We start from the raw sequence: 22,500 nt of genomic DNA on the forward strand, positions 1-22,500 counted from the left end.
TAAGATGCGAGAGTGAGGATGAAAGCAGAAGATGAAAAACTAAGAACGCTGTGGCTGTTTAATTAATAGGTAAGTTACACCCTGAAAAACAAAGCTTGACCGCTCAATTAGCAAAACTCATTGTCAACTTCGTCAAAATGGAAGTATAGTACGACGATTTCAGAAAGAAACTTTGTCCTTCTGACAGAGACAGTGCGGTGGTGCCTCTTCTTCGATGTCCTTTTAATCCTATATCAGTCAAGAGAAGCCGATCTCCTTTGGGAATATCTAATATCGTCTCAAATTGACCTCGTAAATCCTGGATTAACCTCTGACTTCAAGTTCTCATTGTTTGCACCTGTTATCAAGCACGTGTATTATAATAGAAAGTTCTGAATGAAGTTTTGTTGTCCTACTTAAATTTTAGACAAAAAAAATATTTTAATGTATGAAATGATAAATGGAAAAAATTTGGAAACCTATGTACATTTCGATCAGGAAAAACAATAAATTTATTTACAATCGAAGTATGAAGACACACTACTTATGAAAAATCCTCGTCAGAGGATGCTAAAAGAATCAATATATTTATCAATGCAAACTTCTCTTGAAGCGTCATCTCTTTGTAGATCTTCGGCTTGTCTCACAGCATTAGCGCAGTTGTCAGAAGATAATCTAACTACAAGTAAGCGCCTCAGTGGCGTGATCGGTATGGTGTTGGCCTGTCACCTCGATGGCCGTGAGTTCGATTCTCTGGCATTCCATTGGGGGGGATTAGAGATGTGTACTTCTGGTGATAGAAGTTCATTCTCGACGTGGTTTGGAAGTCACGTAAAGCCGTTTTTCCCATTCCTGAATAACCACTGGTTCTATGCAACGTAAAAACACCATACAAACAAATAAACACAAATCCATGTATTTACTCTCTCTCTCTCTCTCTCTCTCTCTCTCTCTCTCTCTCTCTCTCTCTCTCTCTCTCTCTCTCTCTCTCTCTCTCTCTCTCTCTCCCCCCAGTCACGTGATCTGGGAAGGAGATGGAAGGAATCAGCTGACTGAGCCTTTCTAGCCTGGAACAAAGACAGGAATCCATTATAAAGAGAAAACTTGAAAAATAAATTTTTTTGAAAGTGGTAAATTACACTTCCAATTATCTTTCGACTCGGGGTGTTTATTTCTTGGTTAAGTGTGATGTTTACCACGGAAACAAGGTGTGTATATACACATATATGTGCGTGTTTGTGTTTATGTGGATGTATATATGTACACGTAGTTTCAGTGGTAAACATCACGCTTAACCAAGAAATAAACACACTGAGAGCAAAAATAATTGTAGTGTAGTTCACCACATTCTAAAAAATACATTTCTAATATTTTCTCTCTATATATATTCTAGATTTCTAACTCTCTCCCAGTTTATGAGTCTCACTCAGCAGACTCCTCCCATCTCCTTCCCAGATCACGTGACTAGTGCCACCCTGACATCGAGGTGGTGTTTGTAAACAAAGGGCCGGTGATGACCGTATGGTTTGTATTCTAGATCCTCCGTCGTTCTTCAAACGCTTGGAAACGTTACGGGGACAAAGTTCACCACAGACAAATATATTTATACTTTATAGTTAATTAATGTTCTTAACTCCAATAACACGGAAGTTGACAATCATAATATAAGGACAAAGAAGTTGTGTAGATTTACACGTGTAACATTTATTTTTTAACACATCATACATAGATTTGAATAGGTGAAATGAATATAAAATTATCATGCACGAATGAGAATAGAACATTGCATCATATTGTATAAATTATTTTGAAGCTTTAATGGCTATTGTGTTGTGAGAATTTGCTTGTGGTGGGATAGGTGGCATGGGAGTTGGCAGACAAATTGCCCAAGGGTAGGTTAAGACGGTTGTAGTGACCTTGAGTATGGGGAAGAACTGATATAGTAAGGGGACCAGTTCATCTTGGTGACTTCAACGTGTACATAAGAATAAATCTTATTGGCAATTCATTCTTTTCCTTACCAGATATTAGGATATTCTAGAGTACGAATTTTGGATATTAACCCGGTATGTACCCACCTTTGCGGAGTGTTCATTACAAGCTCTTTGAGAGGTTAACCGTTAAAACAAAAACAAAAGACTAAAAATCATAAAGAAAAAAATACCGCCTTTTGTTGTTTGTCTTTATGATATTTACAGCCTTTTATTTATGTTTTTTTACGGTAATCCGCAAGGGGTTAGTGCTAAACACTCCGCAAAAGTGGATATATAACGGTTTAATACCGAATTTTGTATTTTGATTATAACACGTAGCGATGTAAATGAATTGGGGAAAATAGCAACAAGAAAATAAATTTAAATATTCATAGGAGATGGAGTAAACTTCATATAAATCATAAGTAAATTCTGGATATAAGAAAAAATATTATTAATAAATCTACAAAATAAGATTTGACAGATGAATAATTTCTGTGAGTTTTATACGAGTGTATTGCTCACTACAGTTATGTAATTGCTCTTAACGGGTAGAACAGGCTTTACCATCGTAAGATAACCGACTACTATTTTCAAATGGGCTGATACAACTGAACACAGGCAATTGAGTACAATAGTATGGAATAGGTCTTTTCCTCTTGGCTAACGAGGCATAGAGAATTAGATGTAAGCTCGTTTTTAACTTTCCAAGTTTCCAGTGCAGTTATGCAGTATCGTCCTGTTTGTTCAAATGAATGATTTTGTCCGTAACAAAAGCGATATTGCCATCTTCATTTATGTATTGGAAGTTCTTAGTGTAAATTAGATTTGAATCTTTGGGTGTACTTATCGTTATCGAAAGACCGGTTTTAACCATATGTTGGTTTTTATTTTTATTTTTTTTTTAATTTAGGGAAGTTCCAGGTACGTCATTCGGGTTAAGTAAGATGGGACTATACACTTCCTGAGAGATTTATTTTCGGTAAATTTGAAGTGATTCTACTCGTAGTTGGTCGTGTATTTTTTAGTATGAAAAATCGTTTTCACGCTCGTTCAGTCTTGTCTTGATATTGTAAGTAGCAAAGCAATCGTGATGATAAACTAATTGTAATTCCAATTTTAATGCTCTCTCGAATAGGGGAAACATACTACCAATGTAATTCGATATGTGAATGATAGATAATCAGTAGCTCCAACAATAACGAACATATCGAAGTTTCCACATCAGTCAAGCAAAGTCGAAGGTAAGTTGTTCTTGTTTGAAGTTTGAGGTCAGAGGATTGCCTTAGTTATTTTACATTCATTTTTATAATGCTGTGTCAGCTACGGCACTTAAACGAACGCATGTTCCAAAAGTTTGGTAATTTTTTTTTTATGTAAAATGTCCAATGTAAGTACAATATACGTTATTCTTTAATTACAATATTGTGTTTAGGAGTTTTCATGTGACAATATTCTACAAATTGCTTTCATATACAGCAACTGAAAATAAACTCAAATAACTCTACATAATTATTCAAATGTTCAGCGTCCAATAATTATCTTATATTCCAAAACATTAATTTGCCATCAGAGATAATAATTAATATGCATCTCAGATAATATTCGGACTAACCGACCGTAAGTGGTAAAAGGAATGACATCTTACACAACTGAGCCAGCTTTTTAGTTTACTCAGGGAGTAAGCCTACAAACGACTTTGTTGTTGTTATTGTTGGAGGGGACGGGTGGGGGGGGGGGGGCGTGGTAGGAAAGCTTTAAAAACATAAAGCGTAGTCATTTTGATAATCTTAGGTAATATTAAATCTTACGGAGTTTAGAAATTGTTGTTTGCGCCGTGTACTGAATTAGAGGATATTCACGTGTAGTTTTCAATACTCTGGGTATTTGAGAAATAATAATTGACATTTTTCAAGCGACTGATGCAGTAGACGCATTTCATTGATTTTAAATAAAATATATACACGACATATTTTCTAAGCAAGTGTAAATAGAAAGGGTCTGTTTAATGACTGTATTGAAAATTGTTAATGGGGCTCAAGGATTTTTTTAACGCTCGATAGTCATTTACATAAACAGTGGATTTTTTTTTTTTTTTTTTTGTCTTACCGGTCAGTCTTCTTATAATACCTTTCATCTTAACTGAAAAAAGATAGTACCATATTGTTAAAAAATCCACGATTATATATTAAAATATATTTCTATGTAAAAACCAAGACTATCGAACACCTGAACGGTGTTCCTCATCTGGTGAGGAACACCGTTCAGGTGTTCGATAGTCTTGGTTTTTTACATAGAAATGTTTTAATATATAATTGTGGATTTTTTAACAATTTGTTTTCACGAGACTATGAATTTCTTAACAATAGTACCATATTTCAGTGAGGCTGTTTCAGTAGTGCAGCTTACTTCCTTGTAAAAATTTTGCTAACCATATATTTCCACATTTTCGTAATGCCAGTGACTAATGAGTGATTTATTTTTTAAAAAGCTAAAAACCATTGTTCTGCAATGTTGGCAAAACAGATGTAGGAGTTACATCCAGTTCCATGTAAATGTTTTAATTTATTTATTTTTTAAGTTGTTTGTGATTGGGTCCCATGATAAATTTAGAGAAGTATAATTTCATTGCTTATTAATAATAAATTTATGATAACCAACGATTGATAATAAAAATTTTATAACCAGCGATTGACGATAAAGTTATAACCAGCAATGAGATACTGAATTTTTTTTTTTTATTTACAGTACTTTCAAAATTTTGCAAGCCAAAGATATCACTTTTTTTTTTCGTGATATATGAGCGATGTTTTTTTTTTTTTTTTCAGGGAAGTTTTAATAAGATGTTTTTTTTTTTTTTTTTTTTTCAGGGAAGCTAATAAGGATTGTTCAGCATTGTTGGATATAGGAATTGCATCTAGTGTCACGAAAGCGCATTATTTTCTTTACGAATGGGTTCTAATTGGATCCATGATCATTTTAGAAATGGATAATTATATTACTTGTCAGTAAGAAATTTATTTCGATCTGCAATGAGATATGTCAACGTTTACACAGTACTTAACAAATAATAGTCGTCCCCCCCCCCACCCCTTCAATCAATGAAGGTATCTGATCTGAGGCTGTAAACCAATTAAGGTGGACAAGAGGCAAAAGGCATGTGTGGTACAGTGCCCTGCCTTTTGTTCACATTGATATGTGATGTCGGTTGGCGCCTTCCGTATCGCGCACTGATTGGCTCACTTGCTCTTTTGGTACAACCAGGGTCTTTTAAATATAGTCCGAGTATATTTAAAGGACCTTGGATACAACTTTGGATATATTAGAAAGTAGTTGAATATGGCCCATAAGAATGGCGAATTTCACCGCAGAAATAAATTATTTTTCAACAAATTATTGCTTGAAAACAGTTCGTAGGATCTGTGACTCCATTCTTGCGGATTGTTGCAACCAATGATATTTTTAACAAGAACAATTTACATTTTTCTTATCAAGAGGCTGATTTATATATATATATATATATATATATATATATATAATATATATATATATATATATATATATATAAAATCAGCCTCTTGATAAGAAAAATGTAAATTGTTCTTGTTAATAATATCATTGGTCGCAACAATCCGCAAGAATGGAGTCACAGATCCTACGAACTGTTTTCAAGCTTAAATAAAAAATTTATAAAGTTTTTATTTAAGCTTTCGGTGAGCACTTCTCTACCTCTTTCTGAAAGAGAGAGAATTTACTCTCCAAAAGCTTAAGTAAACACTTAGAATTTTGTTTAAATTTTAGTGGGCTTCCTACATATATATATATATATATATATATATATATATATATATATATATATATATATATATATATATATATACATATATATATATATAATGTAGGAAGCCCACTAAAATTTGAACAAAATTTTAAGTGTTTACTTAAGCTTTTGGAGAGTAAATTCTCTCTCTTTCAGAAAGAGGTAGAGAATGTGCTCACCGAGAGCTTAAATAAAAACTTTAAATTTTTTCCAAATTTTAGTGGGCTTCCTACAACATAATATTCTAGTACACGGATACAGTGTTTAACTTTGCTATATATATATATATATATATATATATATATATATATATATATATATATATAATGTATGTATGTATGTATATATATATCATACTATAATGGGCGTAATGTCTCTCGGTCTGTCTGTCTGTCTGTCATTCAATCACGGCCAAACGGCTGGTCAGATGGGCATGAAACTTGCCACGGTTATGGTGGGGACCCCTTAGATGGTTTGGGGTTTCATCCAACCTAGCCCCCTCCTTTGTAGGGGGTGGGGGTGAGAAGGGATTCCCTGAAACGGAGCTGTTTCTGCCCGTGAAACGAGGCTGTGAAACGAGGCTGGTTATTCCCATAGACTTAGCTACTTTACGAGTTTTCATACATAATTTCTGTACAACTTCCCCGGAGAAAGTCGCGAATATTTCAGCTCGGACACAATAGAAGATGAAAATTATCATCAATATCCGCAAGATTTTTTGAATAACTTAAATCCATCGGGACTGCCAGTGCACAAAATAATGTTGAAGAAGTACTGCCCGGTAATGTTGCTTCGGAATTTTGATCCTGCCAATGGACGTAACAAAAAGGAAATTGACAAGTACCTACTTTCTACTCTTTTTTTGGAAGACACAGGATCATAAGAGCATTTATCAGTAGCCAAAACGCACTGACATACAAGTTGCGTCTTTGCAGTAACATAATGAAAAGAAAGATACTTTATTATTCGTGCAAAGTAATTGACAAAGAAACGAACCAATCAAGATCCCTGTTCCGTTAAATGAAAGTCACCGACGAGAGAGAGAGAGAGAGAGAGAGAGAGAGAGAGAGAGAGAGAGAGAGAGAGCGCCATTTAACGACATTAATGCACTACAATTTTATAATTTTATCTTTCTATCGAAAAATGAGAGAGAGAAAGAGAGGAGATAATTTGTGATTTGAGAGCTAAGTAATCAGATAATCCCATCACCGTCTTCGTTACTTGACTTACATTGAGAGAGAGAGAGAGAGAGAGAGAGAGAATCATTATAAGAGGATAAACAATAATGAATACGAACTTCTTTACGTTCATTGATCGTCCCTTCACTTACTTCAAGAGAGAGAGAGAGAGAGAGAGAGAGAGAGAGAGAGAGAGAGAGAGAGAGAGAGAGAGAGAGAGAGAATGAATATCATTAAAAGAGGGGAAACAACAATGAATAAGAATTTTCCTACGTTCAGTGATTGTCCCTTGAATTACATTACGAGAGAGAGAGAGAGAGAGAGAGAGAGAGAGAGAGAGAGACTATTCGTGTAATTGCCCTTATTTTAATATTGCTGAACAAATAGTACATATAAATTTTTCACTTTTGCACCCATATTTTATCACCCATCGTAGATGGGTAAGTTTGCTAGTATATTAATATATATATATATATATAAATATATATATATATATATATATATATTATATATATATAATATATATATATATATATATATATATATATATATATATATATATTATATATATATATATATTAATATATATATATATATATATACTATATGTATATATATATGATATATATATATATATATCTTATAATATTTATAAACTATATGTAGTATTATATACTATTATTTATATATATAATATATAATATATATATATATATATATATATATAGACTTATTATATCTCTATATTATTATATTATATATATATATTTATTATATATAATCTATATATATATAATACTATATCTATCTTATATATAATAGATAAGAATTATAGTATATATATTATATATCATATATATATATATATATATATATATATATATATATATATATAATATATTATATATATATATTATAATAGTATATAATATATATATATATATATATATATATAATATATATTCCTCTGTAAAGTACAATCAATTTCGTAAGTCTGTAATATTGTAGGACGCAAACTGGAACCTGTAACTGTAAAAGTAATTAGAAAAATTTATAGGTAACCCATTTTCTTTCCGCCTAATTTTTTAAAAGTAAATAACTACTGAATTGTACAGACGTGATCTTGGGATAAGATTAAAGTACTGATAAATCAAGTCTTCATCTGAGACCGTTCTGGAGTAAAAGTACTGCAAGACTGCACGGAATTCGTATTTGTAATTGTGACTACTTCTCGTTTACGTTTTTACGTGTGATTACAAGGTTCTCATGAGGTCTATTCTTACGACCATAATTTAAGCACATATAATGATATGCTGACGTAATTTTTTTATATGTTTAAAATTATGCGCCTGCACGCACGCACATACATACATACATGCATACATACATATACATGTAAAACTGAATCACGAAAATTTGGAACCGGATGAATGTACAAATAAAGGTGGAAGCCTTCGTGGCTTCTACCTTTATTTACATACATACATGTATTATATATGAATTTATACATTTAATTGTAAATTTAAAATCTTAAGCCACTGAAAGTTTGTGGGTGAAGCGTTACTTTCAAACCAATCAGGCGGTGAAGGTTATAGGTGGGATGCGTTTCTGACGGACCAATAGAAAACGGCCTTGCTTCCAAACTTTTTGTATGCCCCTTTTTCGGTGGGGGGGGGGGGGGGGGGCGGAGCAGGTAAAGTGCCCGCCCGGCCGTCCGGGGAAGATTTGAGAACCCTTCCAGCTCCCGGCCACAGTCCACTCCACCGGAAGCCCTCGAAGAGAACGCACACACCTTTCCATGGATTCTCTCTTGTCATCATCTCCGTCGACTGACGCAGCCATGCTTTTCATCGCCCTGGTCCTTCAGTTTGTCAAGTGGCTCTGCAACCTCGCTAGGAGGAGCCCGTTCCCCAGGGAATCTATCATCAGCTTGAGAAGATTTTTCTGTCCTGTGGCGCTTAAGGACTCTGATACCGACAACGAGGTTGAAGAAGAAGAAAGCTTCTCGGAGCTACAGGATAGCGATCTCGAAGAAAGCGACGACGTTGAGTATGATTGGGACTCCAGCGACGGCGAGGACATTGAGTTTAAACTTCGCGTCCAAAGGCAGAAGCTCAAGTTTGAGATCGAAGCGAGAACCTTCGAAGAGAGGAGAAAAAGAGGAAGGGAACTGACGGATCGAGATGGAAACATCGTCCCGACGATCGTCGAGTTTTTCGACACTTCGGACGAACTGGTGCAAGAGCTGACCCTCGAATTCCTGGGACACCAACAAATGATGGACGTCCAGGTCCTCGTCAGGGAGCAGATGGAAGTGGAGCACGGCCAGCCGCTGATCTACAGCGTCGACGGAGAGTTACTTTCGCCTCGGGATAACCTGAAGGTCCTCTACATGGTGCACCGCAAACACGACAACCACCTCCATATCAAATTCAAGATTGCCAAGATGTACTGGCATTACACTGAAGAGTACATCTACAATGAGCACCGGTGCTGAAGAAACACCTTCGCCTACTCAGATTGCTGTGACCAGATTTCTCGAAAAATATTTTGTAAATAAATATATGTATTTTATGTATAGTTTCCAGACGAATAATTCGGTTTAGTATCTTGGATTTTAATTCCTGTATATATTTTGTTGATGATTATTTATATTCTGATAAATAAATGAGAAATAGAATAATTTGTTTCCTTTACACTCTTGAGTAGCTGTATCTAATGAAAACGTCTCAAAACAAACTTATGGTTAAACATCAGGATCCTATGAAAAAAAAAAACGTTCAAGCAAATCGGCTCTAATTATTACATTTAGTCAATAATACACTTAAAATAATAATGCTGAAACATAAACATAATGAAGATATGTTATCATTATTCAAAGACTTTCCTAAAAAATCAGATTGAGCTGAGTTGGAAAATGAAGCATAAAAATTCCTTACTGACTCAGTACTTAGAAAAATCGAAGTATATAAATAAATGATGCCTAAAATTTCCTTTTCCTTCAGCAAGGTCACATTTAAGAATCCTAGATCTTTTAAGTGCGTTGCTGTGAGGAATATTTTGAATTTATATAGTCCATAAAAATTTTCCATGTGATATACTGATGATGAAGCTGTACGTTAAAGAATAAATCTTTTTGAGTAACACTCTACTAACTCCCGTAGGGGGTAGTGCCGTCGGTGGACTTCATGCGGTGCACTGTAGGCATTACTTTTTGCAACCACTTTCGTTCCTTTTATTGTACCTCCTTTCATATTCTCTTTCTTCATCTTATTTTCCAACATTTCCTAACACTTGATTCATATTGCAACTGCGAGGTTTTCCTCCTGTTACACCTTTCAGACATTTTGCTGTCGATTTCCATTTCAGCGCCGAATTACCTCATGGGTCCCAGTGCTTGGCATTTGGCCTGAATTCTCTATTCAACTCAACTCAACATTTACTAACGTTTTCATAATACCATTCAAAGTATGAGGTGTAGAATGATTGGGAATAATTTCTTTAAAAGCATGAAAAAACATATGCGTCAGAAAATTCAGCCTTTTACCATTTAAGCAGTATTACACTGGAAACGATCAAAGTTATGTCTGTCTAAAAGACTGCAGGCCAAACTTATTGGTCGACATAAGGATCCGTTTCGTAGTTCATGGGACCAAAGTCGAGACTTTTGAATTTAAATGTTCCGAAAAGCTGAGGCATTTATAGTCAAGCCCACATTAAGATATGATGGGTTATAGTCGTCTTCGATTCACTGGTGTTTTTACGCAAAGGGTATCCGCTCTTAGCCACATCACGAAAAAAATTGTGCCTAATATTTTTTAAACACACTCTAAATTTTACTATTTATTACTGATCACCTAAATGATATTAAACACCAAGTCTATCGAGTATCGCTGGTAAATTGTACTGAGAGCATAAGTTGAATAATTTGCATACAGCTGGAAGTGTAATTATAAATCTAAAGTAATTTAACTACGCCATTATGTCAGTGTTACACAAGTTTCATTGTAGATGCGCAGAACATTGACGGGTGTATTTTGGCAAACCCTCCACGTGATCCATCACTACATGGGGTTGGGGGGGTTCTTGTGCATAAAATGTACCCACAGTTACTCACTGGGATTTTGAAGTAGACTACTGCCCTTAACAGAAAATCTTGGGTAACATTTCTACAACCTAGTAATAAGTGAGAAAATGGCCCCTATTTGTGGCTCTGCCGCTGATTTTCCGAAGTCGATAATTACATGTAAAATACATGCTAAGGTTTTTATATAACTTCACTATTTTTCGTTATAAAAAGACAAATTTTCCACTCAAATTATTTTTCTTGATGATCTCTTTCATAATATATAGGTTTTATTTTGATTGGGTCAGTAGCAAGGTCACTAAGGTCAAAAGGTCGCAAAATTCAGGGTAAAGTGAAAATCTAATATATGGCATTCGAAAGTCGAACGGTCTTTTCAATGCACCTTTCTATGCGATATTTTTGGTAAGTATCATTGTCAATATTCTCTACATTCAATAGCTGAATCCTAATATCTTCTGGCGTAACTTCATTAGTCCTTATATCGTGCAGCCTTTTCTCTTTTGGAGGAGTTGAAAAGCGATTCTCGTACTTCTCAGTGACATTTAGGATAGGTTGAACATTTGCCTCCTGCCCTGCTGAATGCTTTATTAACATGTATTCATGGGATGAACGACCCACGCCTGCTAGCTCTCTGTGAAGGTTTGTGAGGACGAGCATCTCATGGTATGTCAGCTCCCATTTGACTACGAAGTTCTTTTGCCTTGAACTACTAATTAATCCTGATGCACTTTTTTTGTGCCCTATTGATGGTCTGTTCCAATGATAAATCTGCTCCCACAGCAGTAAAACGGCTGTTAGTACGTTTTTTTGCAAATCTACCTTCTATAAATGCTGTATGCACTTCAGGTGCTGTTTCAGGTAATAGCTTCAGGTCCTCTAAATAAAGGGAGCACCATCACATATAGTTGGTGGAATCAATTGCAGAAAATAAGGGCAGCAAGTCTTGGGTAGCTTGAATCTGGAGGGTGGGTCCAATTTCCTTCACGATCACTACGAATTAGATTCTCAAGACGAGACATAAGTTGTAGAAAAGTGTTCCAAAACTTTAAAGTTTCACTTTGCGTGCCACATCTAGACACAAATTGTTTAAATTCATCAAGAAGCTGGGAACCAATTCGATCCTGTCATTTGTGAATGTATAATACACTATCAGAAGAGTTTGCTGCAAATTTAAGTTTTAAAGAGATCTGTATGCTTCTCTTTTCTACCATCTTCAATGAAAAAAGCTTCCCGCCCTATAATATAGTCTTGAAAGGCCTCTTTCAATAGTTGTAAGCCTTTCAGAGATCTCACATAATTTGAAAGAAACAAATCCCTGTCCTTCATTGAGAGGTGGTCTTCTAAATGTGATGCCATTTGTTGCGACCATATAATTGCTTCCATATATTCATTGTTATTTAATGCTACTAAGGCCAAGAAATAATGAGCTCAGCATCTCAATTTAGGTATCAACACTTAAGCTAATTATTGACCTCAAAATGTAATAATGACATATTTTAAGGTTCTATGATTTTGCGTGTACAAGTGGTTTGTAAAAACACAACAAATTGAAGGTCAACTCAATTCCGTTTTGTCCTGACTAATTTATGACCCTAATCAATAGTTTACTGATATGAATATCTTGATTTGTATCTGTATTAATGGATTTGAACCTTGAGTGGACTACAATATCAGTTTGTTATGCATTAAAGCGATTAGTTGAGTCATATATCAAATTTTCTCTTTACCCTGATTTTTGTGATATTTTGACCTTTAGTAACCTTTTTTGTCAGGCCCAATCAAAACAAAACCCATATATTACGAAAGTGATAATCAAGACGAATAATTTGAGTGAAAAATTTGTCTTTTTATAAAGAAGAAGAAAAATTTTTTGTAACAGACACGACTGTGGAATACCCATATGTTATTGATTTTTAATTAGGTTAAAAGTTGAAGGACATTTATATGGACCAAATGCTTCCCCGGGATCTGTTTTGAGCGAGTCCGGTGAAGAAAAGTTTTAAGTTTGTTTCTTCTTGGTATTGATATGGTGTGATTTTTTTTAATCAGCAAGGGTAAACAAGGTCTGCATGTCACTGTATTTAAACCAAAAGTCACTGATCCGAACCACCTCCTCCCTACCCCTCCACACACACACATTTTATATATATATATATATATATATATATATATATATATATATATATATATATATATATATATATATTATAATATAAACGTAAGAAAAGTGACCCAGTATATCAATTCACACAGATATATATGATAAATATTCCCGAAAACATAAAGATTATTATACATTGCTTATTTAGTTCTACCTCAGTCTACTTGTTGGGCCAATCTAATGTAGTTATATGATGAATACCTCATCTTATTCGAACTGAAATATGAAGGCCTTGTGTGTACTTAAAAAAATAAGGCTGTCCATGGACGCCATTTATGAAGAGGGCTCACCTCCCTTCTAGTATAATTCTACGGCTACATGTATAGTAAAGAACGTGACAATGTCTATCAACAACCGGTGAATTATGAAAAGCAAAATTTTATCCGTATATTAAGTCGCAGTTTAAGAAATAATTCCGAAAACCTTTCAACTAGAAACCTCAAATTCTTCGTTTCTTTAGCCAGTGATGTTCCTACACTCTTATTGGCTGGGGCTGTCCTTGCCATTCGCTCTCTTCATTGGCCACATCACAGGAGCTCCGCCCACCGGGTGAAAGCCGTTGAAGGATTTCATTATTTGTTAATTTTATTTATCGTCCGCTTTACCGGGAATTTTATTACTATAGTTTGACTTTTAATGTTGTTTTTTTTCCCTTGTTCGACCTTTGGCTACAGTAGAATTAACACACACACATTATATATATGTATAATATATATATATATATATATATATATATATATATATATATATATATATATATATATATATATATATATATTATGCTTAAAAAATCACAGTAGATGCACGTGACTACATGAAATAAGCGAATACCACAGGAAAATGATAGTCATAAATCCAAGCGCTTTCGTCTTTACTATCAGTTAAACAACAGATCAAGAATACCAGACTGTTAATTGTCAAAAGGGTAAAAGTTAAGAAGATAATCCAGGATTATTGGATATCACACGGTCACAAACCAAATCATAGATTTAACCCTAACAGAAACTACAAATTATCCGTACAGTTCAAAACATGTAAAAACTGAATATATGAATTTTGTTGCTTATATTTATCTACAACTTTCTTCATTAAGAAGGCATCAAGTTTAAATAAACCAAGACTTAAATTTAGAACATCTCCATTATTTGACTTAGTGAAACAAGATTCAATGATATTCCATTTAACTGGGATTAAGGCTCTTGCTTGACTCCAGTTAATAGGATGATCTAAATCTCTCATATGTACGAATAATGCATTCGATATTTGTGCAGTTCTGACAGAATATTGGTGCTGTTTGAGACGTTGGGAAAGAGACTTCCCGATCTGTCCGTAATAGACTTTATCACACTTTTTGCAAGGAATTTCATATATGCAGCCTGGAAGATCTTTAGGAGAATTTTTTATTTCTAAACTCTTGACATTAATATTACTGAAAACAACATTTATGTTAAAAAGCTTTAAAATTCTAGGAATATCTAAAAACCTTTCATCATAGGGTAATTTTAAAATGTTATGCTTACTAAATTCAAGTTTGTCATTAGTTAAATAAAATGTTTTTTTAGCTCTTTTCCATGCCACATCTATAAAAGTCCTTGGGTATTTAAGTTTCAATGCAATATCATAAAGATTTTTAATCTCAGCGTCAATAAACTGCGGGCTACAGACACTTAAAGCCCTTAGGAATATCCCAGAAAAAACAGAGGATTTAACATTTTGATGGTGATTGGAGCAGTAATGAACAAAAGAGGCAATGTTAATTGATTTCCGAAAGACTGAAAAGCGAATACCACAGGAAAATGATAGGCAGAAATGCAAGCGCTTTCGTCTTTACTAAGATATTGCCAATGTCTTAGTAAAGACGAAAGCGCTTGGATTTCTGCTTATCGTTTTCCTGTGGTATTCGCTTATTAAATGAAGTCACGTGCATCTACAATGATTTTTAATATCATATTATATATTATATAATATAATATGATATATTATATTATATTATATAATAATATATATATATATAATTTATATTATATATATAAATATATCTATATATATATATATATATTAATTAAAATACGTGTGTATGTATAAAGGCAATGACAGTTCTATAATGTACCACGTGACTTGTGATTGAGTCTGTCATTGTCCGCTTAAAAATTACACCTGGACCACCATATGTATATATATATATATATATATATATATATATATATATATATATATATATACATATAATTAAGCATTCCACAGACTTTTGTATCGTGTACTGATCAGATGTAACCTATTTTACCCAAATGTTCACACTATGTTAAGACTGTTAAGCCTTAACAAACAGACCAGACTGTTGCCAGAGGTCCGATAATTCAGAAGCGATATGGTCAAGACACACTAATCAATAACTATTCTTGGGAATAAATCTGATCAGCTTTATCTCGTAACCTCCAAATTTTCCATCTGGGCCTGGCTCGATATCAAAGCCCTCTGATACGCCGACGTGTTTCGATCTGATGGTGTCGTGTCACATTCACAGTGGCTGAAGTGTTTAACGCCGTCGGCTTTTGGACCTCGAGGTCAATCCATAGCTTTCGGCTCTGGCATGCTAAATTTCGAAGCAAGGTTCAGTAATGGTATGTCTCATCCTTTTAGGGTGTTCATCCCCCACCGAGACCCCACGCTCCTCCCTCCCCTTACATATCTGTGGTTTCCAAACTTTTCCAGTACGTGACCCCTTTCAGTAGTACCAAGCCTACCATGAGCCCTACCATTAAAAGCCTTCTGAAAATGTACTCATTTCCAATGTCAGCGATACATTTTAAACATTAAATTAAAGATTAATCACAGCAGAGAGAGGCAATAACAACAAACAAAAATGCGTATTAGTGTTTATTAACAAGGATTGATTTAGTGATGTATTTGAATGAGAAGGATGTACTTGCTTTTTGTGATACAAGCAAATCAATACGCGGGTCTGTGTGGCTCAGGGCACATCGCACGTCTGCTTCAGCATCCAACCTAAATATCATCAAAAGTTTCGTCAAAATCTTTGATTCTCCATGACCTCCAGATACTGGCTCATGAGCCCTCTGGGGGTCATGACCCGCAGTTTGGGAACCCCTACCCTATAGTCGTCCCATTTCTTGTGTTCTTCTGTCCCAGACCAAGATCTTGCACTACGTCGAATTTCCATGCCGTCATCCTCCACGTAAAATCCGAGTAGCCCTTCATCACTTCCTTTGGATACGCGTCTTTATAAGGCTAACGTTAAAATCTATATCACCAGGGGAATTCACATTTATAAGATTAAAAGTACCAAACTGAAGAGCGTGTCAGCAAAGTAAATTACAGAAACTGAACAGCTGGAGCAGATGGGTAGGGGTGGGTGGGGATAGTGGAGGTGGGGGGCTGTTTATAGGGGGTTATCATGGCAACCTATATGTTAACCACACGACCGAAGTAAACTCAATCATCTATCATACCATATGCACCAAAAGGGTATTGATAAATTCAATAATTATTTTAAAAATTAATATACTATGGCCAAACTTGATGATGTTTAACGCATTGGATATACTATATAAAGGCAAAAAGTTACAGAAGAAAAGAGTAATTCAAGTAAAATAGCGAAATAATAATGATTTTATAAAACTTTTTAATTTATTTGTGTTTATTAATGAAGCGTCAAGAGACAACTGATTATGTATCTCGTACTATGCCGTTTTATTTAGGCAACTTAGCAGATTACGACTCTTTTTAACGCTTGTTTTGTAATGCCAGTGCCATGGAATTGTGTAAATTGCTATCGATGCGTACATTATACAGTGCAAATGAATAGCTACAGTAAATGTCTTTTTCTTAATAATACTTTTGATTGGCCTGAGGTATTGAACAACACTTCCTCAAACGTAATGACTCACTTACATAGTGTTGTATCTTTGTTGTGACGTACTGTCAGTTAAAAAAAATGGTCTGAGAGCATTGTTTGTTTACTTTGTTTATGGTATTTAAATAAGATGGGAATTTTTGGGGGCTTTTTTTTCGAGTTCTTGTGTACGGAATTAGAATTAAATATGAGTTTTTCTAGTAACATTTCCCCTTTCAGTGTTGTTAAATCTTTCATTGTGACTCTTACTTGGTCAGTATTTTAACGTTTTTCCCCTCAGTCCTTTTACTGCCAAAATTATTGCCGAGTTCTTGTAGCCTTACCCAAAACTGTCACATTGTTCCCGAAGAATTACTCCCAAAAGTTATTGCCTTTTATCCCCCTTGACTTTTACTTCGCCAAAACTGAGACTCATTAGCCTTGCCAATTATATTTCTAATGATTACTGTTTTATTTAACTAGGAAAACTCAAGAAACAACTAAATTCTCTACAGATAACCTTTGAAAAGGTTATTTTTTTTTTTACTAACAAACTCTTCTTAAAACGTTCCACCCAAACTTCGTACCATTTTTTAGGGTGTTGCAAAAATATGCTAGACAATGTTGTATAGATGGTATTTATGCGCCATTCATAAATGTCGTTTGAAAACAAGAGCAGATATGGTCGTTATTACAAAATTATGCCTTTTTTTTCGTTTTCATCATGGTCAGTTCATTTCTGTTTTAATTATTAGCCATATAAACACTGTACATTCAAAGAAATGTAATTGCTCTTATACATCAGTTCAAAAACATATGCCATGCAAAGTAGACAATATTATCAACAGATTTCGTGTTATGTAGTTCCACAATACTTCACTGTTACGTGACTCGTTATTCCAGTAGACAAAAAAAGGTAAGATATCTTTCTAATGTCTTATTTTCTGTTTTATTTATGAAACGTCTGAAGCTTCGTATTACTTCGGTAAGAAATTGGATTGTCGGAGGTTTATAGGAAAAACCACTTTCTAACAGCATTTTTATTATAGTTTAACTAAAAAGTTTAGTACAGAAAATTATCTTTAGAAAAGTTATAAAAAAGAAGGCTCTCTCTCGAATCCAAAAGTTGCCTAATGGGATTCTATTAATCATAATTCAAACGATGAAAAATCATTACAGGATTAAGAAGCATGATACAGTTCATAATGGAACATTTAAATAATATATTTTAGAAAGGCAATGTACACATTCGCCACTGATACAAGGAAAATATTCAGTAGTATAGATTCTTGAATGATCACACATACAAAATGATATGAATATATTTGGCTATAGAGATAACATATATGAACTTGTCAAATATAACAGAAGTCTCCATTATAAAATAACTAGTCTTCGTTGACACAGTCACAGATAGTGTTTACCATTTTGAACCTGAGGTGATGATGGTTGTCGCTCCTCTTGTAGACCAAATACAGACCCTTCAGGTTGTCTGTGGGCGAGAGGATCTCCTCGCCGGCACTGTTGGGAGGTTGACTAGTAGACTCTGGTTGAACCTCCTTAGACGACAGCCTGATAGGTACTTTAACCTCACCCGACTCACTCTGGTTATCACAAGTAGGTTCACATTCAAAGTCACTGGGAAGTACGTTCACTGAATCTCTTGAATTTCTGTAAATAGTATAATCACCTTCATCCACATTTCGAATCAGATTTGCAGATATTCGTACATCTTCAAACTTGCCGAGAGTTCCAAAAATAGTCACATTCAACATCAGTGGAATGTAGAAAAGATTCGCGAGAAGTTCCACTAATAGATTCAGATTTTACCCCACCGAGAGATAGAACAGATTCACCAGGAGTTCCACAAACAGAGTCACACTCGGCATCAATGGATTGTCGAAAAACTCTGCTTAGAGTTTCAATAATAAAATCCCATTCATCCTCGTTGAGATGTAGGAGACCCACTAGACATGCCACTAATATTTAACATCAGAACAGATTTACCAAGTTACACAAACAGAGCTACATTCAACCTCAGTAGAAGGTGGAGCAGACCTGCTAGGGCTTCCACAGTTATCAGATTCGCAGTCAACTTCATTTGAGCACAAAATAGACTTGGTCGGAGGTACATTATCAGATTCATTTTCCTGCCTCATTTTGGTTTAGGCCGATTGATATCTGGGAACCTATAAAATCACTGGGAGTTTCTCCAATGGGTTCATATTCACAATCAACTATGATGAAAGATTGATTTACACCTTCGCACTAGTCAGACTGGCACTCGCCCGCTAACGGAGGTAAAACGATTTTGCTAGGAGTTAGAATAATAGATTCACATTCATCATTGGTCAGAGGTACATTTATGAATAGCGGTGCATTTCCAGATTCGCTAGGAGTTCCGCTGATAGATGTGCCTTCACCATCACAAAGAGTTTGATGAAAAAATACACCCTCACCTTCATTCTGATTAAGACCAGCAGGTATTTCTGTCTCTGAGTTAGTGGGACTTTGGGTAGTGATTTCGATTGTGTTTTGACTTCCATTATTTAGAGGAGCTCTTACAGCCAGTTTTGAAAAGGTTCTTGACTCGCCTAATAAACAAACCAATCGTAGCCGTTTTCTGCTATGATGAAGTTCTCGCTCGTTACTGAGTCGTTACTTGTTAGTCCTTCTTGAAGGTCGCGAAAACACTGACGAAAACCTTTTTCTCTGGAACTGACCAAAGGTCGTGTCTTTGAGGCAATAATGATTTTGGGGGATGGGCCACTTCCTATTGGTCCTTTCAAATAAGGACCACCCCCAATTCTTGATAGAGTTCATCCTACAATTGTGTACATAGTAGTTCCACATTCCACAATTCCTTGAATTTTTCTTTTAGATGCAAACATAGCTTAAGATACGTGTAAAATCCTCTTGAAAACAAAATTTATTTTGGTATTACCATAAATTTAAACTTCCTAACTTTTACTAATCTTATATTCCGCTACTTCATAGTTATGTTATATAATCTACAATGATAGTGAATAACTGTAATTTTATTATATCAAAGAAAACTCTTAATCACGAGTCAATAAAATGGAAAAGTAAATCCACAATAGTATGTCTGTTTGATCTAGCTATTTAAAATATAAAGCAGAAAGCTTTCGATGATCTGTATGGTCCTCCTTGTCAATCTGACTATAATTACACACATTGACCACAAAAAACTGTTTTTTGACTACTTTACAAATAGGTTGTTTGAAGATGGGTATTTGGCTCTTCATTTTATCCCCTCATTCTCCAACAGCAAACCAGCGAATCGTTTAGATCTTCGAAGTGGCGGTTCGTCTCTTGAATCATTTGGTCTGTTGTCTATAGCAGCTTGGGCGCCTGCAACAAGGGGCACTGGGTGTGTCCCCGTTACCTGAACGAAAGAAGATGAGGCAGCGGCAGTTTCAGAGGTGGCTAGATTATTGGTGTTATTATTATGCAAGCTTTCCCTATTGTAATCTCTTATAAAATGACAGCAAATGATTTCTTTTAAAATAAAATCTTCCTGCGTAAAGGCTTTATTGCCTTCCATAGAGAGACCCCTGTTAATAATTGCTCCTTCAACCGACCTTCTAATGCCTGTATCTTTACTATTGAAAATTACTTTCGAATCCTTCCAAATAAAAGAGGCAATATATTGCATTGCTGAGAATAGTCAGATTGACAAGGAGGACCGTGCAGGTCATCGTAAGCCTTCTGCTTTGTACTGTAAATAACAAGATCAAACAGACATATTATTGTGGATTTATTTTTCCATTATTATTATTTTTTTTTTTTTTTTTTTTTTTTTGTCTATCACAGTCCTCCAATTCGACTGGGTGGTACTTCTAGTGTGGGGTTCCTGGTTGCATACTGCCTCCTTAGGAGTCCATTACTTTTCTTGCTATGTGCGCCGTTTCTAAGATCGCACTCTTGCATGAGTCCTGGAGCTACATCAGCCTCTAGTTTTTCTAGATTAATTTTCAGGGATCTTGGGGTCGTGCCTAGTGTTCCTATGATTATGGGTACAATTTCCACTGGCATATCCCATATCCTTCTTATTTCTATTTTCAGTTCTTGATACTTGTCCATTTTGTCCCTTTCTTTGTCTTCAACTCTGGTGTCCCATGGTATTGCGACATCAGTGAGTGATGCTTTCTTCTTGATTTTGTCAATCAACGTCACGTCTGGTCTATTTGCACGTATCACCCTATCCGTTCTGATACCATAGTCCCAGAGGGTCTTTGCCTGATCGTTTTCTAAAAATCCTTCAGGTTGGTGCTCGTACCATGTACGTATTACTGCAAAGTAGCAGATGTTTCTTGCACAGGCTCCAGTGGAAGACTTTTGCCACTGAATCATGCCCCTTTTTGTTCTGGTTCTGTGCAAGTACCGGACATTCACTTGCTATGTGGTTTATGGCTTCATTTTTCGTACTATTATTATTATTATTATTATTATTATTATTATTATTATTATTATTATTATTATTATTATTATTATTTTATTATTATTATTATTATTATTATTATTATTATTATTATTATTATTATTATTATTATTATTATTATTATTATTATTATTATTATTATTATTATTATTATTATTATTATTGTTGTTGTTTACACATTCCTGAAGTATCCCAGGCCCACGTATTTAGCTAAAAATTTAAATATAAATGTACAATCAATTTATGTACTTTCACGAAGAACTCTAACTTAATTAAATAAAAAGAACTTTTCAGGCTTCCTGAAGACCTGATTGTCAGCTTAGAATAATCAACACAAAATATCAAGATCGATAAGTTAGAAGAAAAATATGTTATCAAACAGTGTCGACTCATATTATATCGCCTTAAGCAAGTATTCAGTGTCCAGAATGTCTCTGGTTTTGTCAAACATAGATTCTAAATAAATAAATTTCTTTGTAGCTGTTTTTTTTAATTGTGGTATACTATACTTAAGATATATAATTTATATGTCACATACGATACGATAAACAGTGATCAGACGATATGACAGGCAGAACGGAATCATTTCATAATATGTCTGTGTTGTTTCAAGAGCTGACTTTCTTACATTGCAGTAAAGAGTAATATACATAAATGAATATATATATATATATATATATATATATATATATATATATATATATGTGTGTGTGTGTGTGGTGTGTGTGTGTGTGGTGCGTGCTTGATTAGGGTGATAGATATATATATATATATATATATATATATATATATATATATACATATATACATATATACATATATATATATATATATATATATATATATATATATATATATATATTTGTGTGTGTGTGTGTATATAATGCGTGTATGTGTGTGTGTTACACACTGTTTGTGAAACTGCCCATTTCATGAAATGGGAGAACCATTTGACCACTTCTTGAAATGGGCAAATACATGTAAACT

At 34.4% G+C, this 22,500-nt stretch overlaps 1 protein-coding gene across 5 annotated transcripts in view; it reads left to right on the plus strand.

The window, feature by feature from the left end:
• The window catches only part of LOC135204085 (glycine receptor subunit alpha-2-like), a 161,498-nt gene that overhangs the window by 104,946 nt on the left and 34,052 nt on the right, over nucleotides 1-22,500 (plus strand). The window contains exon 1 of one of the 5 annotated variants that reach the window (XM_064234083.1): nucleotides 3,046-3,196. The exons of 3 other annotated variants lie outside the window; for them this stretch is intronic. The gene's annotated coding sequence lies outside the window, so the exon portion shown is untranslated. Of the gene's footprint in view, nucleotides 1-3,045; nucleotides 3,197-22,500 lie in introns of those variants that run through there. One more of the 5 variants, XM_064234079.1, reaches the window with a different exon arrangement.

The sequence above is a fragment of the Macrobrachium nipponense genome, chromosome 44, assembly GCF_015104395.2.
Source record: "Macrobrachium nipponense isolate FS-2020 chromosome 44, ASM1510439v2, whole genome shotgun sequence".
In the NCBI taxonomy this organism is placed as follows: Eukaryota; Metazoa; Arthropoda; class Malacostraca; order Decapoda; family Palaemonidae; genus Macrobrachium; species Macrobrachium nipponense.